The sequence below is a fragment of the Oryctolagus cuniculus genome, chromosome 10 (assembly GCF_051225735.1).
Source record: "Oryctolagus cuniculus isolate XC-2025 breed Fujian yellow rabbit chromosome 10, ASM5122573v1, whole genome shotgun sequence".
NCBI lineage: Eukaryota > Metazoa > Chordata > Mammalia > Lagomorpha > Leporidae > Oryctolagus > Oryctolagus cuniculus.
In genome coordinates this window covers 124,145,378-124,157,089 of record NC_142876.1, presented here as the reverse complement: position 1 = coordinate 124,157,089, position 11,712 = coordinate 124,145,378, and the positions used below count along the sequence as shown (strand labels likewise).

Here is an 11,712-nt window from a genome sequence, read left to right as displayed (position 1 = left end):
CTGTTTCATTCAATCACCAGGTGACGCAGACGTGTGCACGGAAGGACCTGTGCACGTGGAGACCTGTACATGGAGGGACCTGTGCCCAGAGGCTGTGTGCTGCCCACTCTGACGTGGAGCCATGGCTCTGCTGTGCTGGGCAGGGCCTAGAGCGGCTCTCAGAGTCCCCCCCCTCCTGGCACGCGGAGGGAGGCTCAGGGAATCGGCCGCCACGAGCGGAACGTGGAACAAGCAGTGGCTGCCACTCTGGGGAGCAGCGGGCACAACACCAGGCCTTGTGCTAACAGCCACTCTCCGGGGGGCCTTTCTCTGGCACAGCCTGACCAGGGTGAGGCCTGGGGACAAGGCGCCGAGGTGGCATCAGGCCAGCAGCCAGTGTTGAGGTCAGACCTGACCTGGCCCCAAAGCCCAGGAGGAAGCGAGCCTACAGCAAACCAAGGAGTGAACTTGGACAAGGTCTCCTCCCCAGGCCTCAGCCTCGGACAGAGACTGGATGGAGGTCCTGGTCAGCAGGCCTGGGCTGCTCACGCACACAGACAGGGCACAGGCGCTGCTGCTGTAAGCCGCGAAGCTCCGCGTGACTCCCCAGCAGCCAAAGATCGCCAACGCCTTCACCGACTTCTACTTCGCTTTTCTAGAAAGTTCTGCAAGCTTTTCATTCTGTTTCATTGCACCAGTCAGCCGTCTGACAGCCTGACGTCAGCAGGACACACCTCACGATCATCTTTTTCCATGAACAAAATGACATGCGTGAGATTTCAAAGGAAACAAATCCAATCGGTGCCTGTTGAAGCCCCCGGGTCACTGCTCTGTGTCTGTGCTTGGCTGCGGGGCCAGATGCCTACTGTGCCTGTTCTCCAAGAGGCTCCAGGCCCAGGGCCAGCCTCCTTTCAGGGAAAATGCTCACCTCCTGCACAGCCTTCTGAAGCCCCTCCTCGCACCAGCTGTGCGCTGAGTCAGCAACTTGCAGACAATTCCCTTCACGACTCTTCTCTGCACTCCCCCAGGCAAGACTCCTGTGGTTACCCCGTAGCAAGATCATATAAACAACTTTACGTATCCATCCCCAAACTCGTAGGGATTCCTACTGGAGACGCACTAACTGTGTGTATTAATTTGATAGATGCCGGCATTTTAAAGGATTGGATTTTGTGTTCATTCAGACTGGGCTCCCCGAGTACCAATCTTCCCTGCTGTGTCCTCCGTGAGTAATTGCAGTAATACAGCAGTAACAATTAAGTGTCATTTCTCTGAGCACTTAATACAGGCCACGGTGTGTGCTGAGTGTTTTACATACTTCCTAGTCAAACCCTCACAGCCCTATGCGGGGGCAGCGTGGTCCATTTCTAGATAAGAAATATTAAAGCTTGCCTTTGTTAAATACATTTCCCAATGTTAAAAACTTAGGGAGCAATCAGCTGACAAATCAGCCTGGAAACCCCAGGTTTGCTTTGCTACACCAAGCCGTCATCCGTGTCCTGCACCCCGGCCTTCCAGAACGAGGGCTTCTCGTGTCCTGCAGTGTCCGCACAAGGAGGAGAGAGGGGGGCGCTCTGGAGCGTTCCATGTTTGCAGACTGGGATGGCGCGTGCGTAGCAGAGAGGCTACACCTGCACGTTTGTCTGGTTCTGACAGCTTGCTGGCACGTGCTCGCTCTCTGCCTTCTGCACGTCTTCCAGGCATACTAAGACCGCAGTCCAGGTGCAGGAGGCCAGTGGGAAACCCTGCACTCAAGGCCCAGTGCCTGTGAAGGCCTCCTCACCCCACCCCCACCTGCATCCCCAGAGCCGCCCGGAGCCTGGCCAGCTCGCTGCAGGGGCCTGGCCACGTGAGGAGTAGAACTGATACTGTCCACGCCCCTGTGGCCCCTGAGCCCAGCATCTGGACAGGGTCTGCGTAGAGGTTCTACCAGCCTCAAGAGGCCAACGACAGCAGTGCTGAACACGTCCCGTATTTCAGGTGGTTGCTGTCTAAACCCACAGCTGATCCATACAGCAAAGCCACGAGACCCAGGAAAAATCCCGCCGAGAAGCACTGCGTGTCCGTCCCGCCACGGATTCACTTACACCCGCTTCGTCTCACCCTTGGGCGCTGTAAGCAGGTGCTGTGAGGGTGACACAGGAATGCGTCACTGGGCGAGGGTGAGACAAGCCCAGCTCCGAGAGTGGAAACGTTAACACAAGGCGGAAGTAAACACAGGGGGTGCTTATAAATTGATTCAAGAGAGTGTCAACCTACTACTCCCCTATGAAATAAAATTAATCTGTAGCTGGCTATTTAAAGCACTGATTCTTCTTCCCACTTGAATAAATTAGATTTCCCCTACTCAGGAAGTGGGAGGTTGCATAGATGGGTGCCACCAACACTTTCCCCAGTTCACGTGTCTTCCAGCAGGACGTGGCGTCTCCCAGCCACTGACCCGCCAGTGTGAAGACTGCGGCTGCAGCAAAACACCTGAGACATACGAGCTGTGAGGGCTGTAAAAGCCACTCCGTGTAGGCTTTGACGTAGTCTTTCGTGTGGTGACATGCCAATTATTTACAGTAAATTCACAATTTGAAAAGTGCTGACATGTGTATCATATTTTGAATATTATAAGAATACATGTCTTCAATTATTTCATCATTATTTAGTACTCCTTAATAAAATTTTATGCTTCTAACCAGGACTTGGAGCTTTTTTCCTAAACTTGTATTTTAGGTCTCCCAAATTTTTACCAACTATGAATGATTTTTTTCCATTTTAATATCTAACGTTTCACAGTGTTCGAATTGTGCCTTGCTGGATCACTGGATTCTTTTCTGAGTTTTGCTAGAGCTTCCTTATCTGGGAAGTGTGTGATCTTACCCCTAAGAGCATGCTCCAGAGAGCTTTATCCCCTACGGGACGTTCGTCGTAATGGATTGACTGGAGCTGCCAATCGGATGCTGGATAAAATGACCACACTCCTGCCTTCAACACGCACACCACTCAGCGAGTCGTTCTGTTGTGGCTTCCGTGCTGATTGTGAGGTATCGAAGGAGCTTCCTTGCGTTCAAGGTTGTGCTGCATGGAGCAGGCTTCCTTCTATCGCTGCTCGACATCTCTGGTTTTGAATTGGGGGTAGATACCGAATCCTGAGTAACAGTCCCTGAGCTTGTGTTCCCACTCTGGTGTGGTAAACTGGATTCCAGCTTCCTCCTCAGGAACTTGACCCCACACGGTGTTCCAGAAACCTCCCTCGTGTCAACCTAGAACCACGCCTGTGGCTCATGTGCCATCAGGCACAGTCAGGTTCGTCTTCCCCTTCAGTCAATCATCGGTTAATACCATCTTTGTACTTTGCTTGTCTGAGGACAGCTTTGTACTTGTGCAAGAATCACAGATTGGCTTTGCTGGCTCTCTAGCCTGATTTCAGAGAGCTTTCCAAGGTGTGTGTTCTGCTGGACCTGAGACTCAAGCTCTTGTGGCTCTTTATTTTGGGATTCATTTGAACTAAGTACCGAGCCAACATCAGGTACCAGTCGGCTCCTCACTGTGGCCCAGATGGCTCCATGACAAGACAGATTCATCAACATAAAAGAACTGGGGAAAACCACAAGTCCTATCCAGCACCACTTCACTCAGGACTTCTAGCACGCTCCAGCTTGTAAAGCAACAGCAAATGAAAATGCGCCCATCACATCTGTCTTGATTCGTTTTCAAGTGTATTTTGAAGTATGATTAATGCTTTTATAAATACTTTTCGCTCTTCATCCATACCAATGCAGGCTTCAAGTTAATTCACTATTTCTGACTCCTTTCTTAATGCATTTTAAAGTCCATGGCAATAAATCAACCCAGGGCAGAGTCAAGCCTGTGAAACCCGATAGATTCTCCCACACGGAGAGAGGCAGAGAAGGCAGAGCCACGATGCTGCAGACAGGCGGGGATGGGTCGTGCCACACGCGGGTTAGTCGCAGACATTTCGAAACAATTTCTAATACCGAAAAAGAACACTTAATTTCCAATTCCAAAAAAGTTCTTTCTTTTTCCTCCTAGGCAACCAATAGGCTCTGGAATATTCCACAGACTTCACACACACACACATCAACTTTAAACACACTCTTTATTGATGTCACCAGATATCTGTGTTTGAGAAAGAGGTAAGGGCAGCATCCCAGGTCTGTCCCTGGAACCCATTCTCACGGGAGGCGACCCTGTCACTTGGACATCAAAGATTTTCAAAAATTACCAACACAAAACAGGGCTTGGAAGACACAGAAACTATCAAAAGTCAGGGATGGAAAGCTGTAAGGACAGACAGCATGACCAACGGCTCCAAGCAGAGACTTCAGGTAACTCCCATGTATACAGGGGCACAGAATGCGTCCCAGATGGGAGGCAGGTGAGCCCCGGAGAAAGGCACCCCCAGGTAGTCAGCATCATGGGGACAGGGACTCTCACGGTGGACAAAGACGCGGGTAGGTCTCTACTTAACCTCACTTCCGATGCATTAGAATTAGAAATGCCCAAAGCAAAGAATTTATAAGAAAACACAAGCAGCTATCGTTACACTGGGCTGGAGAACATTTCAAAGACCTTACTGATGCACAGTAACCCACCTTGCATGGATGCACAGTACCTGCACCCTGACTGGGTGCTAGTGAGGCCCCATCCTACACTGCTGTGCCAGGACCACCGCTAACCACACACCTCCCTGCAAGCATTCATCACTCCTGCTGAGTGTGGTGGCTTTCCAAGTACTCTCCCCCGCTACTTGGAACAAACACTTCACTGCTATTAACCCAGTCACCCCGCTGTGGCAACACACACAGCGCTCCCGCCGGCTGCCGGCTGCGGCGCTCATTAACCAGCTTTGCCCGCCTCCTCACGCATGGATGGAGCTGAAGGTCGTTAGAGAAAGTGAAACAAGCCAGGCAGAGAAATGCACACACGGCCCGGTCTCGCGGGCCTGTGGGGTCTGCGGAAGCTGGTCTCGTAGAAGCAGAGTGCAGCAGCAGCGAGCAGCAGCCGGGAACGGAAGGATGGCACTTTCCCAACCATGCCACACCAACACACATCAGCTGGGAGATCACCAAGGCTGTTTGCTTTAAAACGAAGGCTTTGTGTGTGGAAACAGCTCCCAGGCACAGGAGACTGGACGATTCCTTGTAAAACTGTGAGCCCACCAAGGTTATACAACAACAGGTAAGAAATAACATGGGGAGGGGGGGCGGTGGCGGCGGTGCTGTGGCACAGCGGGTTAAAGCCCTGGCCTGGAGCGCCAACATCCCATATGATCGCCAGTTCTAGTCCTGGCTGCTCCACTTCTCATCCAGCTCTCTGCTGTGTCCTGGGAAAGCAGCAGAAGATGGCCCAAGTCCTTGGGCCCCTGCACCCACATGGGAGACCCAGAGGAAACTCCTAGCTCCTGGACAGTGAGAGAGAGAGACAGAGAAAAAGGTCTTCCTTTTGCCATTGGTTCACCCTCCAATGGCCGCCGCGTCCAGCGCGCTGCGTCCGGCGCACCGCACTGATCCGATGGCAGGAACCAGGTGCTTCTCCTGGTCTCCCATGGGGTGCAGGGCCCAAGCACTTGGGCCATCCTCCACTGCCCTCCCTGGCCACAGCAGAGAGCTGGCCTGGAAGAGGAGCAACCGGGACAGAACCCGGTGCCCCGACTGGGACCAGAACCCGGTGTGCCAGTGCCGCAAGGCGGAGGATTAGCCTAGTGAGCCACGGCGCCGGCCATACAATAAATCTTAAAAAAATAAAAACATGGGGGTCCTGTGGGGAGCAACTGTGAGCAACTCGGACTAGACTAAGTTACTGGAATTAAGACTTATTCTATGCATCTGCTTTCCCACAATATGGCGCTGAGAAGGGAAACAGCTTCTACACAGCTGCCTCCAGTTCAACCAATAAACTGTGGGACCTGCTCCTGATTGGAGGAGAGCAGCGTACTCGGCGTGTGGGTAGCCGAGTTGGGATTGGCAGAGGAGGACTATAAAGGAGGAGAGAGATGGCATGCACCAGGAACATCTAGGGGGAACATCTGAAGGAACACCCGTGCAGCCCCCGAGAAAGCCGGCCGGCAGTGTGCCGCTCCCCTGCGGAAGTGGGGAATGTGGCAGGGGGAACCGCCCTTCCACGGAGGTGGAAGGACCAGCAGCCAACCCGGGAAGGGACAGTAGCCAACCAGGGAAGAACCAGCAGCAAGCCCAGGAAGGGCCGAGCAGACAAAAGAACAGCGCAGGGTCCTGTGTCGTTCCTCCACGAAGAGGGGGAGCGACATAATGGTGCCGTGACTCGGATATGAAGCCTAGGCAGGGTTTGGTGTCGTTCCTCCATGAAGAGGGGGAGCGACATAATGGTGCCGTGACTCGGATAGGAAACCTAGGACGGATAGGAAACTTAGGAGGGAAGAAACAGGAAGAAGTGGAAAATATCAGAGAGAGAGACTAGCAAACAGCCTAGGGAAAAGCCGGACGAAAAAGGTGCCGGAAGAAGCTATTGAAAGCCTAGGCATAGACTCAGATACGGACTATGGCGGGGAAGCTAGGAGATTGAAAGCGAAAGTGAAAACTGGAGGAGGCTTGGACTCGGATATGGACTGTGGGAAAGAAGTTAGGATTTAAAGTGAAAGCAAGAAGAAACTTAGATACGGACTGCAGGTTGAAAGTGAAAGTGAAACCTAGAAGAAACTTGGACTCGGATACGGACTGTGGGGAGTAGCCAGGAGAAATGAGAGGAATATTGTTGTAAGAAAACTTAAGGAAACATACCAGGTAGAGAAAAATGTTAGGGAGGATGAAGCCGCGAGTGCAGGCCGAGGCGGAGACATAAGCCACCTTGGAATTCTTCTGGTCACCCCGGGGAGCGAGAGGCGAAGATCTGGAGCCAGAGGCAGAGACATGGGCCGCCAGGTTGAAATTCGCCAGGTTAGTCCGGGGAACTTGGACTGAATGCCGGTGGTGGCGGAAACATTCGCGGAAGCCGCCGCGTGCAGAGAGAGCACGGGGCGTGAATAGATAGGGAACGCGGGGCTGGCGCGAGGCTGTGGTGCGGGCGCGAAGTGCGTGGAGACCGCGGAGCGTGCGCGCGAAGCCGAGCCGCGCAGAGCCAGGAGCCCGCCGGCGGGGCAAGGCGCCGGGAAGCCGCGCAGAGCCGTGAAGCTGCCGCAGGGCGAGCGCCGCCGGGAAGCCGCAGGGATAAGAGAAACAGAAGTTTAGAAGTAAAATGACAGAAATAGGAATGCTGGTAGATAGAAGTAAAATGGGAGAAATAGGAATGCCCGGAGATAGAGAAATAGAGAAATAGAAAGGCCTCCCTACAACACTGCAATGTGAGAGCTTGGATTCGGTCTGCCTGATTAAGTGAGGCGATGAGCACCTGCAGGCGGCTAGCAGCTTATGCGCCGCAGGTCACCGAAGACAGGCACGAATTAACATCAGTAAGGTCTCCCCCACAATACGGCAATGAGAAGGCTTGGATTCGGTTTGCCTGATTGTTAGGGCTTGTAAGCCCCTGCAGGCTGAGCAGAGCATGCGCTGCAGGGCACCGAACACAGGCACGCATCAACACCTAAAAACCTCCTCACAACATGGCGAAGAGAGGACCCGGATTCGGTTTGCCTGATTGATAGGACTTGTAAGAACCTGTGGCAACTCTAGCAAGTAGAGCAGAGGGTGTGCCGCGGGACACCGAAGACAGGCGCGTATCAACGCCAAAAAATAAAAAGAAAGGGGGATCTGTGGGGAGCAACTGTGAGCAACTCGGACTAGACTAAGTTACTGGAATTAAGACTTATTCTATGCATCTGCTTTCCCACAATATGGCGCTGAGAAGGGAAACAGCTTCTACACAGCTGCCTCCAGTTCAACCAATAAACTGTGGGACCTGCTCCTGATTGGAGGAGAGCAGCATACTCGGCGTGTGGGTAGCCGAGTTGGGATTGGCAGAGGAGGACTATAAAGGAGGAGAGAGACGGCATGCACCAGGAACATCTAGGGGGAACATCTGAAGGAACACCCGTGCAGCCCCCGAGAAAGCCGGCCGGCAGTGTGCCGCTCCCCTGCGGAAGTGGGGAATGTGGCAGGGGGAACCGCCCTTCCACGGAGGTGGAAGGACCAGCAGCCAACCCGGGAAGGGACAGTAGCCAACCCGGGAAGAACCAGCAGCAAGCCCGGGAAGGGCCGAGCAGACAAAAGAACAGCGCAGGGTCCTGTGTCGTTCCTCCACGAAGAGGGGGAGCGACATAATGGTGCCGTGACTCGGATATGAAGCCTAGGCAGGGTTTGGTGTTGTTCCTCCATGAAGAGGGGGAGCGACAGGGTCCGGTTTGGTGCAGGGGTTGAGACACTGCTGGAGTGCCTGGCGTTCACAGCCTGGCTCTACTTCCCACTCAGCTTCCTGTTAGTGCTTCTGGGACGGCAATGGAAGACGGCCACTGCCACCTACAAGGAGAGCAGGACGGAGTTCCTGGCTCCTGGCTTCAGCCTGGCCCACACCTAGATGTCACAGCCACTTAGGGAGCGAACAAACAGAAGAACGATCGATCAATTGTTCCTCCCTCTCTCTCTCCTTCCACCTTTCTAAAGAATAAATAAATATTTTAAAAATTTCTTGCCTTTTCAATTTTATTTATTTATTATCATATAGTTGAAAGGCAGAAAAAGGAGAGAGAAGAGAGAAAAGATGGGTAGGAGAGAGAGAGGGAGAGAGAAAGAGAAAAGAGACCTCCCGTCCACTAGTTCACTCCCCAAATGTTTGCCACACTGGGGCTGGCCCAGGCCAGAGCCAGAAACCCAGAACTCCTGAGTCCCTGACATGGGTGGCAGGGACCAATCACTGTGCCATCATCTGCTGCCTCCCAGGGCACACATAACGGGAAGCTGGATCAGAAACAGAGGCAGGACAGGAACTCGGGCTCTGCTTTGGGATCTGAGTGTCCCAGGCAACAGCCTAACTGTGGTAGCAAATGCCTGCCACAAGAGGTGGAGGTTTTTAAACACACAAGATGGGGGCCGGCACTGTGGCCAAGCGGGTAAAGCTACCGCCTGCGATGCCATCATCCCAGATGGGCACCAGTTTGAGACCCGGCAGCCCCACTTCTGATCCAGCTCCATGTTAATGTGCCTGGGAAAGCAGTGGAAGGTGGCCCACATGCTTGGGCCCCTGCACCCATGTGGGAGACCTGGATGAAGCCCCTGGCTTTGGAATGGCCCAGCTCTGGCCATCTGGGGAGTGAACCAGCAGATGGAAGATGTCTCTATGTCTCTATCTGTAACTCTGCCTCTCAAATGAATAAATACATGTTAAAAAAAAAAAACACAAGAATGACACACATGGACTTCAGCTGGCGGTCACCTCCAAGAAGGGAGAGAGAGGGACAGGAGCCAACCTCAGGAGGAGCCCCGCACTTAGTGAACGTCCACTCTGAGCAACAGTGGCAGCTATGGGCTGTCCACACTTTCCTACAGGTTCCAAATATTTAACAATTCAGCCTGTTGTTCAAATTAATGATGCTCTGTGTGTGTGCGTGTGTGTGTGCGTGTGTGTGTGACAGAGCGCAAGTGTGCGAATGAGCACTAACTAGCTCCTGTGAAGGCGCCGTGAGACAGACACGTCAGGAAGGAGTCCCCTGGCTCAGGGAGCTGGGCTGAGGGGAGACGGTGTTTTTCTGGGTGTCCTACGAGCGATGGCGGAAGAGGAGAGACAGGAACTGAGAAAGCAGGAGTCCCACCTGCTGACCACAGAGCCCAGGCTGCCAGCAGCCGTGCAGGTGTGCCCAGCGCACTCAGAAGTCAGCCCCTTCTACAAGGCGACTGCAGACTGCATGGGAAATGCAACTGCAAGCTAAGCTAATGTTGGTGTAGAAAGGTCGTTACATTCATGCAGTTTTAAGACATTTCTGATGAGCACTTGTATGTGCGATTTCCATGTTTTACACCTAAAGCTCTCTTTCAATTCCACTTTTCCCCCACAGTCTTGTTGAAGCCCCCTTGAATTTCTTTGCAGTGTCCAGGAAGCCCTACTGTCTTCTGCCAGACGTTTGCTTCATTCAGCCGGCTCGTGAAGGTTTCTGAGTTTGCAGTTCTTGGAAAGGACTCAGCTGAACCCGTGGCTGACGCGTTAGATTTGGAATGGAGGGGGGACACCTCCTCTCCAAGAGGAGAGCAAGGGCAGGAGAGGTGGGAATCTGAAAAGAGAATTCAGACACGGCAAGGCTTTGCCTACGGAAGTCAGACATCAGCACGTCGTCCAGGACACAGACTGAGAGGCACGAGGGTTCCCTGCTAAACACCACTCCCGGGCTTTCGTGTCCCTGTTGTGGAAGGCAACGCTGAGGCTCGACCTGGTCAGTAGACTTCTGCCTCCTGATTTCAGGAGCCTTCCCCTGCCTGGATGCTCCCTGGCCCCACAGGCGTGAGGTCGCCCTGCGGCTCCCTCCAGGATTCCCACCACACGGTGCCTGGGACCAGTCCTCGTGGGCTGCAGAAGCGCCAGGTCGCAGTCTCCTTGATTCCAAGAAGTTCTGCTTCTAGAATGTTCTTGAGTGCATGAGAAGCCACCTTCTCACTGCTTCTAGAAAGCTCTCCTCCATGTTCCCATCAAGTCTTCCCCCTTTCCGCTCTCCATCCAGACAGCCTGGACGCGCTCAGAATCAGCAGTGGGCTGCAGATGCTAACAAAGCCGGTGTCCAGAATACCGAGCCCACCAATCGTGGGAAGTCCCCTCCTCCTCTCGTTCGTTAGGAAGACCATGTCCTGCCAGTGTCCCCTCAGCAGGGGACTTGCTATCTCAGCTGAACTTGCTGCTCGGTCCAGTCCAGTAAGCGGCCTCACTGTCCCCCCCCGGCCCGGTGGATTAATTAGTTCTTCAATTGAACTGAACGTGTTTATGCACCGCACTGACAAAACCCGGTAACAACCAACAATTGTAAGTCTCTGTATAGACAAAATGACTGGATTGAAGATTCCATTTTTTTTGCACTGGAAACTACATTCTAGCCAAGTTTCCTTCCCCCATGGGCCCTTGACTTGCATGAATTCAAAGCTGATCTATCCCAAGATGTGCTGGATGCCTCAGCTGACAGGTCAAAATGATCGTCGGGGCTGGCACTGTGGCTCAGCGGGTAAAGCCACTGCCTGCAGTGTCAGCATTCCACATGGACAGGGGCTTGAATCCCGGCTGCCCCACTTCTGGTCCAGCTCCCTGCTAATGGCCTGGGAAAGCAGTGGAAGATGGCTCAAGTATTTGGGCCTCTGCCGCCCACTTGGGAGACCCAGGGGAAGCTCCTGGCTGCTGGCTTTTGTCAGGCCCTGCCCTGGCTGTTGTGGCCCTCTGGGGAGTGAACCAGTGGATGGAAGACCTCTCTCTCTCCCTCTCCCCAGCCCCACTTCCTCTGTGTAACTCTGCCTTTCAAGTCAATAAATAAATAAATTACATCTTTAAAGATTGTCATGAGGTATGGAGTGGGAGGGAGAGCAGGGGATTTGTCAGATGTATTCAGTTTAATCATAAAGAAACCAATGTGCCCAGCTCAAGATTTGTGATCTACATGCTCCCAACACGTGCACATGCACAGTGCAAAAACTCCTGCCTCCTACTCAGGCTCCGTAAGTCTGCTAGAAACACAGTGCCCTGGCCTCAAGACAAATTCACCGCCTTGCACAGCTAGAATCCGGCCAGAGACTCAGGACATCGCAGGAAACACGATCCTCCCTCCCCGCGACTGGCGGCTGCAGC

General features: G+C 53.3%; 1 long non-coding RNA gene across 1 annotated transcript; it reads left to right on the top strand.

The window, feature by feature from the left end:
• Window positions 1-4,840: 4,840 nt before the first annotated feature.
• On the top strand, window positions 4,841-11,411 carry LOC149124474 (uncharacterized). The gene is made up of 2 exons (XR_016215173.1): window positions 4,841-5,169; window positions 9,982-11,411. It is a non-coding gene; the product is annotated as an uncharacterized LOC149124474 (long non-coding RNA).
• The last annotated feature ends 301 nt before the right edge of the window (window positions 11,412-11,712 follow it).